The sequence below is a fragment of the Pangasianodon hypophthalmus genome, chromosome 24 (assembly GCF_027358585.1).
Source record: "Pangasianodon hypophthalmus isolate fPanHyp1 chromosome 24, fPanHyp1.pri, whole genome shotgun sequence".
NCBI classification, from domain to species: Eukaryota; Metazoa; Chordata; class Actinopteri; order Siluriformes; family Pangasiidae; genus Pangasianodon; species Pangasianodon hypophthalmus.
The window spans coordinates 14,066,167-14,081,828 of record NC_069733.1 but is presented as its reverse complement, the minus strand read 5'-3'; the positions used below and the strand labels follow the sequence as shown (position 1 = coordinate 14,081,828).

The following is a 15,662-nucleotide window of genomic DNA, read 5'->3' as shown; positions in this document are numbered from 1 at the left end:
TTTTGCCACATTTTCTAACATGTTATTTAAAAAATAAAGGTTTTTTATTGAGCTGCTGCCAACAAGGAGTAGCAAAGTAGCCAAAGAATTTTTCTCAAATTTATATTTAAGCCTGGGAGCTTAATGAGGAGATCCTGTTTTTCTTCAGCTTAAGGAAATTTGAGATTAATGACTCTTGCTTAAGTGTTGCTAAGCAGCCAGAAGCCCTGTGGATGCTGGGCTAGTGCTTGGTGAACGTTTTCACTATGTACAATGGAAAAAGGAAGGAGTATGATTCAGCAGGTCTGGTTCTGGCAGGACCGTCTGTCTGAATGCCGGATAAAGAGTCATATGAGTCGGATAAAAGTCCTTACTGCCAAAACGCAAGCTGTGGTGTGGTGAAAGCCACTTTTGCAGAGTTTGAACATTCTTTATGAATTATGCTCAAGGTTTTCACCTGAACTACAGCACAGCTGAGATGTCTTTGTAATGAGCTCTCATGAGTTTTTCAGCAGATCATCATTCCCATTGTTAGCTAGTTAGCCTTGATAGCTGCAAGAAGGTTTGATGTAGGTATCTAGCATTAAATAAATTCCAATGATGGTATTTCATCCATCAAAGCATTAACATACCTGGCTCTCTGTGATAAAATAGTATCTGCTTTATTTGATATGTAAAGCCAGCCATTTGAACAGTTCAATGCATTATACATATTGCATGCACATACATATCAAGGAGGAACATTCTGTGTCCAAATTCATCTCCTTCACTAGTAATAAATTTCTTCATCTTTGAAAAATGGTAGTTTTCTAGATGAATTACATTTCTTTTTTTTCCCCCATTTTGGTCACCTGCTAATTCCCACCCACCAGCCAGTTCTCCACTATCATACGACAGCTACCAAATGGGGAGCGTGAAGTCTAACACATGCTTCCTCTGAGACGTATGAAGCCAGCCAATCATGTCTTTTCAAACTGCTGCTCATGCTGCGTCACAGGGCAGTGTAACACACTTGCTGGAAAGCGCTATCTACCCTCTTCCACATACACAATCACACAGACACCCATGATTGGCTTTTGTTGCTGTGATTGACAGGAGAGAGTATGCCATCCCACCCAGAAAGCATGGCCAGTTTTGCTCCCTTAACTCCTGGGATTCACTACATTTCTTGTCATTACGTATTTTGGAGGCGTGTTTTTTCCTGTTTTTTGCTCATGTATCTGGGCACTTATGAATTCATTTTCAAACTAACTGAGATGGGAGCAGAGTGAAGAGGTGTTGGGTCGTGTCTATAAAAACACTGACAGGAGGTCCATGTAAACACAGATAAACATTTCACACCAGAATGCAGTTTTCTCAGCCACATAACACACTTGTGCTGAAGTGAATGTTTAAACAATTGCCTTTTTTTTATCATGTTCTACATATTTTCCATGTAATTTGTACTAGTAGGAAATAAAAATAAAATAAAATAATTCATCTGTTGCACCAAAAGATTCAGAAAAGGTATGTGCTAGTAATTTACAGTGTTCTGTAGAGAATAAGCAAGAGCAAATACACATGATGAATACTCTCTAATGATAGTCTAAGATTGCATTGCAATGTATGTAATTATGCTAGGCCTATTTGTCTTTTTTTCTAATGTATGCTCCCCTGAGAAACTGTAGAGAATGTTTTTGCTCTTCAGACATCTCTGAGAATGCATGCATTTGCATTTGTGAAGGCCATTTACACGCTTTTCCCACTTTCTCTCGCACGTACATGTAATGTAGATGCATATAGATGCGAACTGGCAGAACAATGGCAAGCTGCACTGCAAAAATACTGCATACAAAGGCCATGAGGCTGGGTTGATTTTTTTTCAAGAAGCATATGTGGGTTATAAAAAATAAAGAGCAGACTCAACACTCCACGAGGCAGCCAGGACCTGGCAGGAATCTCAACTGTTCGTTTATTGTAAGTGAACATATCAGGGTTTCTACGACTACCACCTGCTTTGTAAAAGGGAAAAAAGAGCAGTTATGTGGGGGAAAAGCAAATGTAACATCACTCTGCTGGAGGTTTTACTATCACTTACAGAGTGCAAAAAAAATCCTTACTAATACAGGATTAGATGTGTAAACCATCACTGTTGGTGCGGTGGGATTTCTTAGGGATTTGTGGAGCATTACCGCTAGAAAGTGTTCAGTCGGTAATTGCACGTTGAAATTTCTCTGGAGAAAACGTAAGCACAAACAATAGCAGTGATTGGCACTTGAGGTGCCTGGAGCCAATTTTATGTTCTGAGTGAGGACATGAAGAAAGAAAGGAGGGAGTACAATAAAATGGCTGCAGGGATGGCAAAAAGGACAAGTGAAAGGCACAATGGGAGCAGTGGACACCTGGTGCTGTTCAAGCACATCTCTGTTTGCAACAAACATTGTTAACGTTTTGATGACGGGCCACAAAATGTACCACTTCTACACGGTGTGCATTTGTAAAGCAGCACACCTGCAAGACTGGTGCCTTTAAATCAGAAACCTTCGAGAGGTTAAAAAGAATTAAAAAACACACCAATTGCAATTTGTGGTACCAAGCACTGTTTTCTCTAATGTAAGTTTTCACGCATCTGATCATTTATCATATGGCAGGTTGCTCTTCTTGTCTGATTATATTTGTCCATCTTGGTGCTTGCTTTGAAAATGCCACAGCGCATTGTGCATCTTGACCTCATCTTGCATCCATCTAATGGTGCATCCATTTTGTCCATCTGCCTTCCCGTAATGAATGTTTGAAGCATCACTCACAGACTCTCTTGAAAGCACCTCATCAGATCTTCTGTGACGTTGCCTTCATTTACCCAAGGCTCCTCCTGCCCTCTCCTGTGACCCCTTTTGCCCTGCAGCTGTCCGTTTGTTTGAAGTTGCAGAACTCCTCTCTCTCCATGGCTCAGCACTGACTTAGTTATTGTGAAAGCTGCTATTAAAAAGCACAGCACAACAGATTCTGTAATTGAAGGTTTTCTTCTCCAGGGACAGACTTTCTTTATGGCTGCTATGGTAATCGTCAAGCAAAGTCATATGGAGATATACGATCAAGCCAAGCTGAGATGAAAGGTCCTGAAGGCTCCTTAGCCACCACTGCATGACCCTCAACAACCGCCTGTTCTTTGACCCTAAACCTGTAGGCAAAGGAAGACTGGTTAGAAATGCTGCCTGCACTCAGATAACAGTGAATGCCATTGAAGCTTTCAGTAATGTACTTGACATCTTATGAAAAAGGTTACAAAAATAACCTGCAACGGTTTGAAAATGTGATATAATAATAACTGATGTCACATCTTTGAAATGAAACTTCATGCTGTTTCTAAATAGCTGGCAAATAAACAAGCAGAGCATGAACTAGCTAATCACTGAGGCTATTATTTAGCTAGCTATCATCTCGCCATTATATGAACAATGTAAAGGCAGCATGACAGATAATAGAGACAAAAAGATCATAAATATCATCATTTTCCTCAAATATGCTGGTAAATTACTAAGAAAATATTCTATACCACTAAAAATATGCTGTAGTTACACCTAGACCAACTGCAAACCTAATTTCATGGGCTGTCATATTGAGAAACATTACATTACAATACATAACCTCAATACATGCAAAAATGATGACAATGCTGTTTCTAGACAAATGGGAAATAGAGAAGCAGAGCATAATAACTGAGGCTATGATAAAGCTAGATATCATGTAGCTGTTAAGTCTAGCTTTTATATGAAAGATATATAGGCAGAGTGACAGTGGAAATGCGCTAAACATTGGAAATGTAAATTTTTCTCAGATGTGTTGGTAAATTATTCAGAAACTACTCTGTAGAAATAAAAATACACTGTAATTACACCTAGCATCGAATGCAAACTGCGCTTTCATAAGCTGCTACGTTTAGAAACAACATTGTGTCACGACACTCAAGACATCGCAAATGAGTCCAAATGTTGGCCAAATGGTCATTTTTCTCAGATGTGTTGATAATATATTATGAAAATGCTCTGTAAACTAAAAAAATATGCTGTAATTATACCTAGTACTGACTGCAAACCCGAACATTTATGGCCTGCCTTACTGAGTAAAACATCATTGTGTCACAACACTCGAGAGAATGGAAAGGAGTAAAAATGTCAGAAATATCCTCCATTTTCCTAACAAGTGTTGGTAAATTATTTAAAAAAAATATATGAAACTGACACCTAGCATTGACTGCAAACCTAACGTTCATGAGCCGCCATGTTGAGAAACTACACTCGACCTCATTTGCGAAGTTGTGAAAATGCTGTTGCTAGGCAACTGGAAAATACATATGGCTAGAATAGTCTTTTATTTAGACAATGTCAAGCTATAGTGAGAGTGGAAAGAAAACAACACTGTTGGGAATATTAACAGTTTCCTCAGATATGTGGGCAAGATTTCATACGACTAAAACTACACTGTAATTACACTTCACATCAACCACAAACCAAATTTCCATTTAGCGAAACATCAACATTGTGTCACAGCTTGAACTCTGATCTATCAGAACATTTCCACTTCCTAAGTGGAGAATACCACAAAGAGAGGGAACACACAGCACTGTTTGAACACATTAACATGCATGATATGACCACTGTAAAGTAGTTGCTAGGCAACAAGGAAATATAGATGCAATATCAGCTAGCTAAGACTTTTTATAATGACAGTGTAAAGGCATGGTGACAATGGAAACAAGACGAAATCAGGAAAACATTGACTTACAAACATTCTGTTAACGTGAAAGCATAGTTTTCAACTTTTACATTAAACTCTAAGTTCGCTTTATAGTTATGATCTTTACCCCTTAAAAGTATCTATTTAAATTATTTGATATTTAATATTGAAAGGCTATTTAACAATATTTCATTATTGTTATTAGTATTACAACTATTATTAATATTACAGTGCCTTACACAGATATTCACTCCCTTGAATTTATCCATAATTTATAGTGTTACAACCTGGAATTGACTTTTTAACCATTTGCTCCAAACAATATGACTAACATTTGAAGGTGTCACAAAGATTTATTTAAAACAAAACAAACAAACAAACAAAAAAAAGACAGACATTCATTCCTTGTATAAGTATTATGCAGAACAGGGCAGTAGTTGGTAGAATTACCTTTGACTGCAGTTACAACTGGGATATACTATATCTCTAGTAGCTTTGAACATCTCAATCCTGAAATTATGCCCGTTTTTCTAGGGGAAATTGCTTTAGCTCTGTTAGACTGAATGGTGAACAGCAATTTTCAAGTTTTTGAGGAGGCCAGAAAAGCAGCCTACGTTCCAGTTCATCCCAAAGGTTGGGCTCTGCGCAGGCCACTCGAGTTCTTCTACACCAACCTTGGCAAACAATGTCTTCATGCACCTCATTTTGAAATTATAATGCTATAGGATACAAAGACACTGTATACAGTTGAGTGCTTCCAACATTGTGGCAACAGTTTGGGGAAGAACCACATATGGGTGTGATGGTCAGCTGTCCACATACTTTTGGCTATATATTGTATTTATTGTGAAGAAGCAGCAGGGTCACTTACTTAAAGAGTGTCAGTGTACAGAATGAGCTCTTTTCTGAAGTACCAAATACTCAGACACTGACCTTGGCTGCTTGTAGGTTAAATTTATTGAGTTTCTGGCTCCGTGTGTAAATCTGATCTGGTGAGATCACATAGTAGAGGCTGCGCAAGACAAGCTGTCTGGAAGCAAACGGATTTATTGTGTAAATGGTGTGGAACATAGTTATGATAAACTCAGCATCCATCATGGACCTTCATTTACTCTCTAATGTAGACATTTGGATCTGATCAGAAAGAATGAATTTGCAAATGGAAATACTCTTTAGTCAAATTTCATAGGTTTAGACTCCACGACCTTAGCTTTACTTCACACCTGATTGCAGTAAAATAGCGTATTCAATCATTTTGATGAGTTGACCTTGTCATGCTACAGTATTGTGAAGGTGAAGATGACTTTATTGTTTTTTCTCCAGTAGTTATTATTGTATATATTCTGTATAGGATATATTATCAGATAATATGCATTTGTGGAAATTAACTCCAACCCGATGTAGTTTGTATTTGCACTTGTTTATGAAGTAACCTAAAGCTAATGCCGACTTCCATTTATTGCTGAAAGGAAGGAGATCATTAAGGCTAAAATGGAATGTGATGGTGATCATTTATACTGCGTAGTCTGTGCTTTGAAATTCTCATTTATCTTCATGTTTCCATCCATTTCCATGGATGAGTACACCTCTGATGAATTTCATGTCATTAAACAGCTAACACTGCAGAAATGTATACCGGTCTTTCCAGTATATAACGTGAGAGAGATCTGAGGCTGTGTGTGTAGTAAATGATAAATGTTGGATAATCTTTTAATAATAATAATAATAATAATAATACATTATTCCTTTGATATTTTTCTTTATGTAGTGTATATCCTGCAGTGTCATTTTTCATAAAAAGTTCCACATTCCTTACAGAGTTACATAAGGGTTTAAAATTGGCCATAATTATATGGCAGAGATAGTACTGCATAAATGTTTGAATATGATAAACCCGCTCAAATTAATTTAAAAAATTGGATAAGAGTCAAGAGTTATTCACAGAACACCAACTGCTACCTAACCAAACACTGCCAAGTTGCAGGTCTTCAGAGATAAGCTATATTTGCATGTGTGCTGTGTATGCAAGCATGCTCTAGTATGTGTGCATTTATGTGTGAATACACACACTCTGTGTGTGTGTGTGTGTGTGTGTGTGTGTGTGTGTGTGTGTGTGTGTGTGTGCGCAGCAGAGAGAGAGAAAAAGAGAGCTGCCAGTCCTGGTTGGTGGTGCTGAGGCGTGACTTGTCCTCTATTTAACACCCTGCAGGATTACTGACACAGGGATGGTGATGTGCAGATGAAAGGAAGTGGTGATAAGCAGCAGAACGAGAGAGGATGGGAGGTCAGGATTGTGGGAAAAAGAAATAGATGGAGAGAGAGAGAGAGAGAGAGAGAGAGAGCATACCAACATGGCTTTGCCAAGCAAGGAATTTTCATTCGAAATTTCAGAGGAGGGATGAGAAAAAAATGAAGGAAAGATGAAGACACTCTGAATGACAAGCTATTATATTGAAAAATGACATTTCAGGGAATTGAGGTCATTCCAGTTGGCAAAAGAGGTTATCATAAATGCATTTATGGGGTTAATTTTTAGTCTTGACGTTATAAATGCTTGAATATACAAATTTTGAAACTCCTTTGTTCACTATGTGGTATATCATAATTCTCTTCAAGTACATATTTGCATTTACATTTATGGCATTTGTCAGTTGCTCTTATCCACAGTCTCCATGGAAAAATCCTCTGTCTTCATGCTAGGACTAAGAATACTATCAATCTCTAGCCACATATCCATCTATATTTGCTTTAAAAAAGCACACAACTTCTTCATGTCTTAATATTGTTTGAATAAAAGCAGCAGATAGACCCATCAGCATCCATCTCACACACGTCTCTCTGGAGATTTAGCTTTATCTGGCTTCTTGGAAGACTGCTATGTGAAACACAGGTAGGAGGAGTGTGTGAACCTGAATATATATATATATATATGTGTATGTATATTTTTTTACTAGGCTGCAGAAGAAGCCCTACCCCAAGGACAAATTTTCTTATCGCATGATTACAAGAAGTATCCATCAGTTCATGAAAAGCCTGTTTTACTCTTCAAATTACAAGCAATAGAGACTCAGAAAAAGCTACAAGATAGTTTGGTCTCATTGGAAAGTAACCTACTTGAGTCATTTGTTCATTGTTTGTGTACATTACAAAAATGATAAGCGATATTCCACCTACTCCATTAAATAGTTGAATTAATTACTGGTTACTTGATTTAAAGCACTAGTGACATCACTAACTACCAATGTAGTTAGTTAAATCAGAGATTTAGGTCTACACATTGAAACACAATCAACATTTGTCTGGCATCAAATAAGAAAGAAATCATGATGGAAAGTGCTGTTAGAGGAAAATAATCAAAAATGAGTTTTTGATTACAGGTCACAAAGTGATTACAGGTCACAAAGTGTTTTATTCCTTTTATATCACAACAATTAGACAACTACACTTTTTATTTATTAATGAATGACATAGTCATAGTTTTTATTTGTTTATAGTTGTGTATAACATCCGTAAAACAAGTTCCCATTATCACTTACATTATAACAGCTATACACATTTGTTCCCTCACCAGCTATGTTTTTTCTCAGTTGTGAAGTTAATAAGACACAAAATGCAGCTTTTTACCAAGAAACCACAAAGCCCTCTGTCCTAAAAAATTATGTCAGTGTCGGAAAACTTTACCACTGACTGTTACAAAGTGCTGACACTGGAGACTCCTTCCAAAAATTCTAACAAACATAGAAAACTTCACCATATCAACAATTACATGTAATTCTTTTGTAATCCATTTATGTTGAGGTTCCACCACAGAAGTTGCTGTGTTAGTTGTTCATAAGGATATGATAACTTTCTAACCATTCAGAATCGAGCATTCAACAGTGCTATTGTATAAGTTAGTACAATGTTACATGTATTTATTATTATTCAAAGAATAGCATTATGTTGAAGTTTAACGGTTTAAGGTGATATGGTTATAAATTCAAGTTTATTGAAGTGGAATATTAACCCTGATCTGAAGTCTATTCCATCGTATACTAGTGACCACACAGGTTTGATTGAGGGGAGTCGACTATAGGTCAGCATTAAAAGGAAACTGCTACCAAGTGCTCCACAGCAATGGGGGCTATATCCTTGGCTAAGCTGCTCTGTCCCAGTAAAGAGCCCTGATCTGCTCTTTGTTCCGCGCCTGGCTATCCCATTCAGTCACAGAGAGATGCATCGCAGCGAGTAGACAAAGGGCACGGAGGGCATGACTCTCGCCACAGACAGGGTGGGGAAAACAGACGCACAAAAGCCGCTTCCTCAATGAGACCATCCAGGAAATCTTCAACCCTGCTGAGAACTCAGCAACCTCAGCATGTTCTTTAAATCTTTTAAGACTTGTGTTTTTTTTAAATAGCAGGTGCCATAGTTCAGTGTACAGAGGTAGTCTCTGTAATCAGAGTGAATTGCTGTGTACTTTGCCTCATTGGCAAGAGGATCGCTTACATTGTAAAGCTTCTCTGTGTAGCTTTTTACAGTGTGCTGTCAGTGGTGGCTGTCGAGCTGAAAACAAGTTTGCGGCTTGTAAACCTCCGGGACATCTTAATCTCACCAGAAATACACCCTGACACTCAGCTCCGAGGCTTTACCTGCATGGCATTAATAAATCAACCAGCCTGCCTGTCTTTCCACCGCTTGTGCAAAGAGATATGGCATCTTTCTCGATTCTGCCAGAGACATGCTGTATTCTCGAAGGGCTTCTACAAACAAATCTGTCTGTCCTAGTGTGGATGCGGTGGCTAACTTGAAAAGAATGACTGCGTAGCTGTGATGAAAATGCCACAGCATGCCAACATATTGTGATGTATTACATTGTTTATTTTATGGATTAAGGAGAGAAAGGCAAGACTCATGTCCTTGACTTAGAAGTCACAAAAGGTGCCAGTCAACTTGCCTTACAGTAGAATAGTGACGTTTCAGATTATCTGGTTGGTTTTTAGCCATAGCATAATGAAATCAGATAAGAGTGTGGAAGGAGAAAGACAGAGCGAAGTATGAGACAGAAATATTGGACAAGCTGGAAGGTCCTTCCAAACAGATCATCAAAATTTTATGTAAAATCAAGGCAAAAGTTCTTAGTCACTGTCTTTTGAGTCATGCTTTCCATGACACAGTGGTGTCTTATTGGTCCATAGTGTCCACTTTCACCAAAGCTATGTGGCAGCATCACAGTTGACTCATTTGTTGAAGTCCCTGGGACCCAAGGTCAGGTCTCAGGTCCCTCAGGTCAGCCTTTTCCTGCATTCCTTCCTCTCTCTGCCCACATTTCACAGCCCTCATCAGATTAAGTGGCGCTTTCCAGTCCCTAGGGCCAGTTTCTTGAGCAGGTGATAATATTGCATCTCAAATTCCTCTCAGCTTCAATCGAAGACATCTTGTTCGATCATCTTACAGTAATCAGATCCCACTGTTGTTAAACACAGCTGTCACATGGATGAATTATTGCCCTTAAACCTGTCTGATCTATTCATAGGATTGCTATAAAAGGGCTCTACTTTGGACAAGGGTCAGTGATGTCTCAGGACTGCTTGAGGGAACTGTTATCAGGAGTAACTACTAAGTTCTTTCTCATTCCTCACAATACAGTTCTCTTTCAGCACTTCCATTTTTGGCCCAAAGGTCTCATTCACTGAGCTGCCATTGTTGCAAGCCATTTGAGAGGAAATCATTTATTTGTCTTTGTGTGTTCAGCTCAGCCCTGTTTGCTTTAAAGTATTGCATCTCTATCTCAGTGAGGGAAAAACATTAAATCTTCACTTTTGCAAAAATATACAGAGCATGATTAGAAAGAAAGATGTGCACTTTACCCACAGGATTGTACTCATGACTTCCTTAAATCACCATGATCCATTGTTAGAGATGTTCTCAGCAGTCCTGGACCTCATTCCACCCCCTATGATGAAATGGAAAAGAATAAAAGATCCTTCATAAGGCAGGAAAAATGATGGCGCGTGTTATGTACAGTGAAGCTTCATGTTCTCAGTGGTGCAAATCCACACCGTGGTCATTAATCTGTGATATTTATGGGTCTCCATGCAGCGATTTCACCAGTTCATGGTGCTTTAATGAAAAGCTGGAAGCACCATGGAAGCAGATAAAGCTCCCCAAGCCTGAGGAACGCTAGGCTCGCAAGGTCACAGGGGTCACAGTAAAGTTCTAATCTCCTGTCACAGTTGGCAGAAATTTACAGGCTTTTTATACACACATACACAGAGGTTGCTGACCTGTGTGTGGTCCAGGACATCATTCAGTCTGTTTTACCCTGCCTTTGCAATTAAGCCTGGGTCTGCAGCTAATCTTTCCCATATACTATACATTTTACTTCTGTTGTTTTTTCTTCAGCTTAGATTTCCATGTAGATCCAATAAAGGTTGTTTTTCATTAGTCTAAACCTAATGACAATTTATTGCTTAGCCTCTGTAGGACTAATAAGCAGGAGATATAGGCAGGAAATAGCTCTTTGCTTCTGTATGTGACTCCTGATTTTTCAATTTTTTTTCATCCTTGTCTTTGTTTATGAATGACAAATCCCCGATAGATCACTTTTCCTTTCTTTAACTCACCAAAGGCATGGCCCTCTTTTGCGGAGAGTCAATTTTTTTACTTTGTCTGCAGACTTTACACTTTAAACAGACCATTAGTGTTAATATCTGAGCACTTGAGCCAACACTGGGGTAATAAATGTGGCAGGAAGTGATGGTTTCTGTAGCCAAACTGGCCAAATGACCTTTCTTGCGTTAACTCACCCGTCTCTCGCTCCCTGCTGCATAATGGATGACCACAAGGCTGAAAAGGGAAGAAGGGAGGATGGAGAAATGCCAATATTACCTGGGAATTCATTTTTAATGAGGTAAACAGGTCTGTGCAGGTCACCGGGGTGCCTGCGAGATGAGGCCACGTCCCTCCAGTCCTCTGCTCTCTTATTGCAGTCTTGCGGCTCCTGACACTCAACTATGCCTTAGGCAGGAGCCACTTCCTCCTATAATTAGATCCCACTAGCACTGACAGAAAGTGTCTTGCAACCCGTCGAGCCCTTGTGCTTTTCTTTCAGTGGACTGCCACCAATTACAGGGAGGAAAAAGTACTGCCTGAACTCAACAACCTTTTTTATCCCCTAAGACACATACCTGTGGATGGATCTTTGTTATGGCCAACACCATGTAGAAGAAAATTAACATAGTAATTGTTTTGCTAAAGTGCATCACAAATATATGGTTGCATAATGGCCTGTTTCGTTGGGATCAAGAATTTTGCTTTAAAAGCCATTAGGAAAACTGTTGAAATCAGGTCTCAGCAGTTGAGAAGCAAAGCTCACACCTAGTCTCGCTGTAAAACCCACATTATCTGTCAGTGCTGCTGTGAATAAACCTGGATCACGCAAGCGAGCACCTGCTATAGAAATTGGAAAACGGGGGAGGAGGTGAGCAACATTGTCATTTGGGAAATCAGGACTGCAGGATACGTCTTTCTCTGAATGCCTTAATCATTGGGAAAGCTTGACGAACTGAGGCACGTGCTTCTCTGAACACGGTTCCTCATGAAGGACGAGGGCAGAGAGAACGTGTGAAAGAAAGGTGAGAGGCGGAACAGATGGAAAGAGCTGCTATGTGTTCTTATGAGGGCAGGGAACTTGTCTACCTCCCCCTGAAGACATACACTCACACACACAGAATAACAACCAGTCATTCTTGCAGGTGGTCTACTGTGGTGTGAAACAACGTTGGGAATACTGTCAACTTCTTCTTTTGGTGTGAGTTTGGCCATTAGCAGGAGACATGGCTTATTATGATAGTGTGATATATGTGGGTTGAAAACTGTAAGAGAGGATGAGAGGATGAAGAACTAGAAGTGCTTCCCCTGTTGAGAGACAATATTGTTCTAATTTTCTTTGTTTGGCATTGATATGAATTGAGCTTGAATGTGCACAGGCTTTGCATCATTTGGTAGAAGAGTGGTGTGAATTCCATCAGCATCCTGGTTTCTCATCTTCTCCAAAATGAATCCCAGATTAAAATCCCACATGGATGGTGCACATCATCAGCAACATGTGACCCATCAAGCCCGTTTTGATCAAGCTTGAGTTCCCTCATCAGAGAGCACATTTCCAATTCTTCCCATGGGGAAAACCCTTCTGGTCTCCACAACCCCCATTCCAGGCACTGAAAAGCTCCAGGGTCAGATTTCCCCCACCCAAAGAGTGTCATCATCGCCAGAGCTGATTAGGCTCATTGGAAATCTTTGAAGGGCATTTCTGCTTGGCAGCTTAGAACCGAGAGTGTGGGGCGTCTTTGTTAGTGAGTTTATTTCAACCGGGGATCCTGTTTACTAGAACTGGAGGGGCACCGCGTGGGATGGTAATTGAAGCCAGCATGGTTTGGGGTTCCGTTCTACCTGCAGTGTGTGTGTGTGCGTGCGTGTGTGTGTGTGTGAGATGCTGGAGGGGTTTCAGAACTCTGATTAAGTGCTGTGTGTTTACAGAAGCGCACCAGAGAGCTGCAGTCCAGCCCTTCTGAGGTAGAAACAGTTCAGCTTTCCGGAACATCTACCTTGACTAAAATGACTTGTTTGTTATTTTTTTTTCTCTTTGAGCTGTTGGAAGTGGGATTATGCTGATCGGCATGCAAATCCTGTCATTGGCGGTGTCATCACCGTCATCGAACACATAGACATATAGACAAGCTCATTCTTCTTTTCACCCCTCGTTTATTCTAATCCTGAAATGTATGTTAATGCAGCCTTGGGTTTCTTCCTCCCACCATTTGCTGCTCCACTTTGTAGCTTAATGCTCTCTCTCTCTCTCTCTCTCTCTCTCTCTCACACACACACACACACACCCTCTCTCTCTCTCCTTTCTCACATAGCCTCTCTCTCTCATTATACTTTTTCTCTCACGCACTTTCTGTCACCCACTAGCTCTCCTTCTCCCAAAAATCTTTCTCTCTCACCCCCCACACTCGTTTTTTTCTCACACACTCTGACTCTCTCTCATGCAGCTCAGCCTAGAGGCATCCCGTTTCAGTTCTCCAGCTTCCAGAGTGAGAGAAAGCGAGAGAGAGAGAGAGAGAGGGAGAAAGAAGGAGGGAGAGGAGAAAGAGGAGGGGGTGATATAAGAATGGTAGGTGGGAGTGGGGTCTGACCGCAAAGTGTCTACTGTTTAAGAGAAAGGGACTTCTCCCTCCCTCTCTCTCTTTCACTGGCTCCCTCTCTCCGGCTGCAGCGCCAGCAGGCTCCCTGCCTCCGTGGATCACTACTGCTGAGAGGGAAAAAAAAGAGAGAGAGAGAGAAATGACACAACTTGCATCTCTCTAGGGAAAACAAGACAGCACACAGAAAAAAGTCCCAAAAAGAAGCTTTGCAGAGATTTGAAGTTTTTTTTTTTTAATATTTCACTGAATGCCACATAGTAGATAAAGAAGAGCGCATCATTTCAGACACTAAGGTAAGTGCAGAGCTACTGACATTTATGTCAACCTGTAAGAGTTGTGTTGAGTGACTGTGAACAAAAATGATCAATTTTTCCACTTTGCTGTTGCTTGATGTCTTGACATCTTGTTCTAAATGGTATTGTGATTACTTAGATCCATTGCAAAAAACTTAAAGGATGTATACATATCACATGCTTTAATATTTTTACATTGCATTGATTGATGATTGAGTGATATATTTGATATACTTGAGAGTGATAGAAGATATAGACTGGTTTTTAAGGTTCATAAGGGAAGGTTTTTATTTATTTATTTACTTATTTACTTATTTATTAATTTATAAGAGTGAATGCATGCACAGTGTCCACTTTGGGTTAGCCAGTGTATATTACCTGCCAGGATATCTGCATCTGGATTTTTCTCTGCTGCTCATCCATGCCAGGAAAGTGTCAGCTGGTTAGTGTTAGCACTGTTATTTAGTCTCTTTTCAGCTCCCGGTAAACAGCGGGCGTCAGATTCCACTTCTCCTCTCACATCCTTTCACGGCAATGAGACAGTACGAATGCCCTGCCTGCTTAGGGCATCATTATTGGAGAGATTCGAGAGAGAGTGTTCATTCCACTGTGTGTGACTCTATGAAAGAAAGAGAGAAAGAGAGAGAGTGAGGGAGAGAGAGAAAGAGAGAGAGAGAGAGAGAGAGAGAGAGAGAGAGAAGGGGTGGGGGTTCTGACAGAGACCCCCAGGATCTCCGGGTTCATTTTAAAGAGACAGAATGTCATCAGATAACTTGCTATTCGTATGTAGAGCTGCTCACACAGTTCTATAGACATTCACACATTCTATATATTTGTATTCAAAATTGAATTGAATTGAATCTTTTTAAATGTCAGTTCTGTATATGGGTCAAAGATGAAGGTTAGAAAGAGAGTAAAAATATATTAAGAATATGCCACAGAGTTCAAATTTGTGGTAAAATTGTGAATGAAGATTACTTTAGAACCTACATAATTTTTCCTGGACACCTTTGTAAGAAGTAAGTGTGTAATGATATAATGATGTCATACAATACTTAACAATGTTAATATGTTCTGGACTTTTGGAAACATCTCAAAAGGTATCTTTGACCCATATCAGCTTATATTTTAGTCTTTCTTTGTTATGTGTAGATGAATGAATGGCACATGTCCATCAGTTTTGCTTTTTTTGTCATTATTGCCACTCAACTTCTCAGATCTAATGATTAGAGTTTAGATTATGACTGCCAGCCAGCCAGGGGCAATTCCCAGGCACACACTGTGAATGTTTTATTGGTGCTATGTACAGGGCATTCACTGACACTGGGTACAGACGAATGGGAAAGCAGGCTTTGTTTCAACAGCTGCTAGCATCAGAGCATTAGCCACTCTGATACATTTAGAGCAGATGTTTGTGCCAGAGTGGTCTTTGCTCATGATTAAAAAAAAAAAAAAAAAGAAAAAAGAAAAGAAACTGGGGTGATAA

At 39.7% G+C, this 15,662-nt stretch overlaps 1 protein-coding gene and 1 long non-coding RNA gene across 3 annotated transcripts in view; one reads left to right on the top strand and one right to left on the bottom strand.

Annotated features, from left to right (window-relative positions):
- Positions 1-625: 625 nt before the first annotated feature.
- Positions 626-13,991, bottom strand: LOC117595932 (uncharacterized). Of its 2 annotated transcripts, XR_008300822.1 has the most exons (3): positions 13,875-13,991; positions 10,545-10,630; positions 626-3,139 (listed from the first exon to the last, which is right to left on the bottom strand). It is a non-coding gene; the product is annotated as an uncharacterized LOC117595932 (long non-coding RNA). The 2 variants fall into 2 exon arrangements; XR_004577121.2 differs by lacking the exon at positions 626-3,139 and having other exon boundaries at positions 8,918-10,630.
- tncb (tenascin Cb) overlaps positions 13,886-15,662 on the top strand; it is a 44,431-nt gene continuing 42,654 nt past the window's right edge. The window contains exon 1 of the mRNA XM_053228787.1: positions 13,886-14,176. The gene's annotated coding sequence lies outside the window, so the exon portion shown is untranslated. The remainder of the gene's footprint in view (positions 14,177-15,662) is intronic.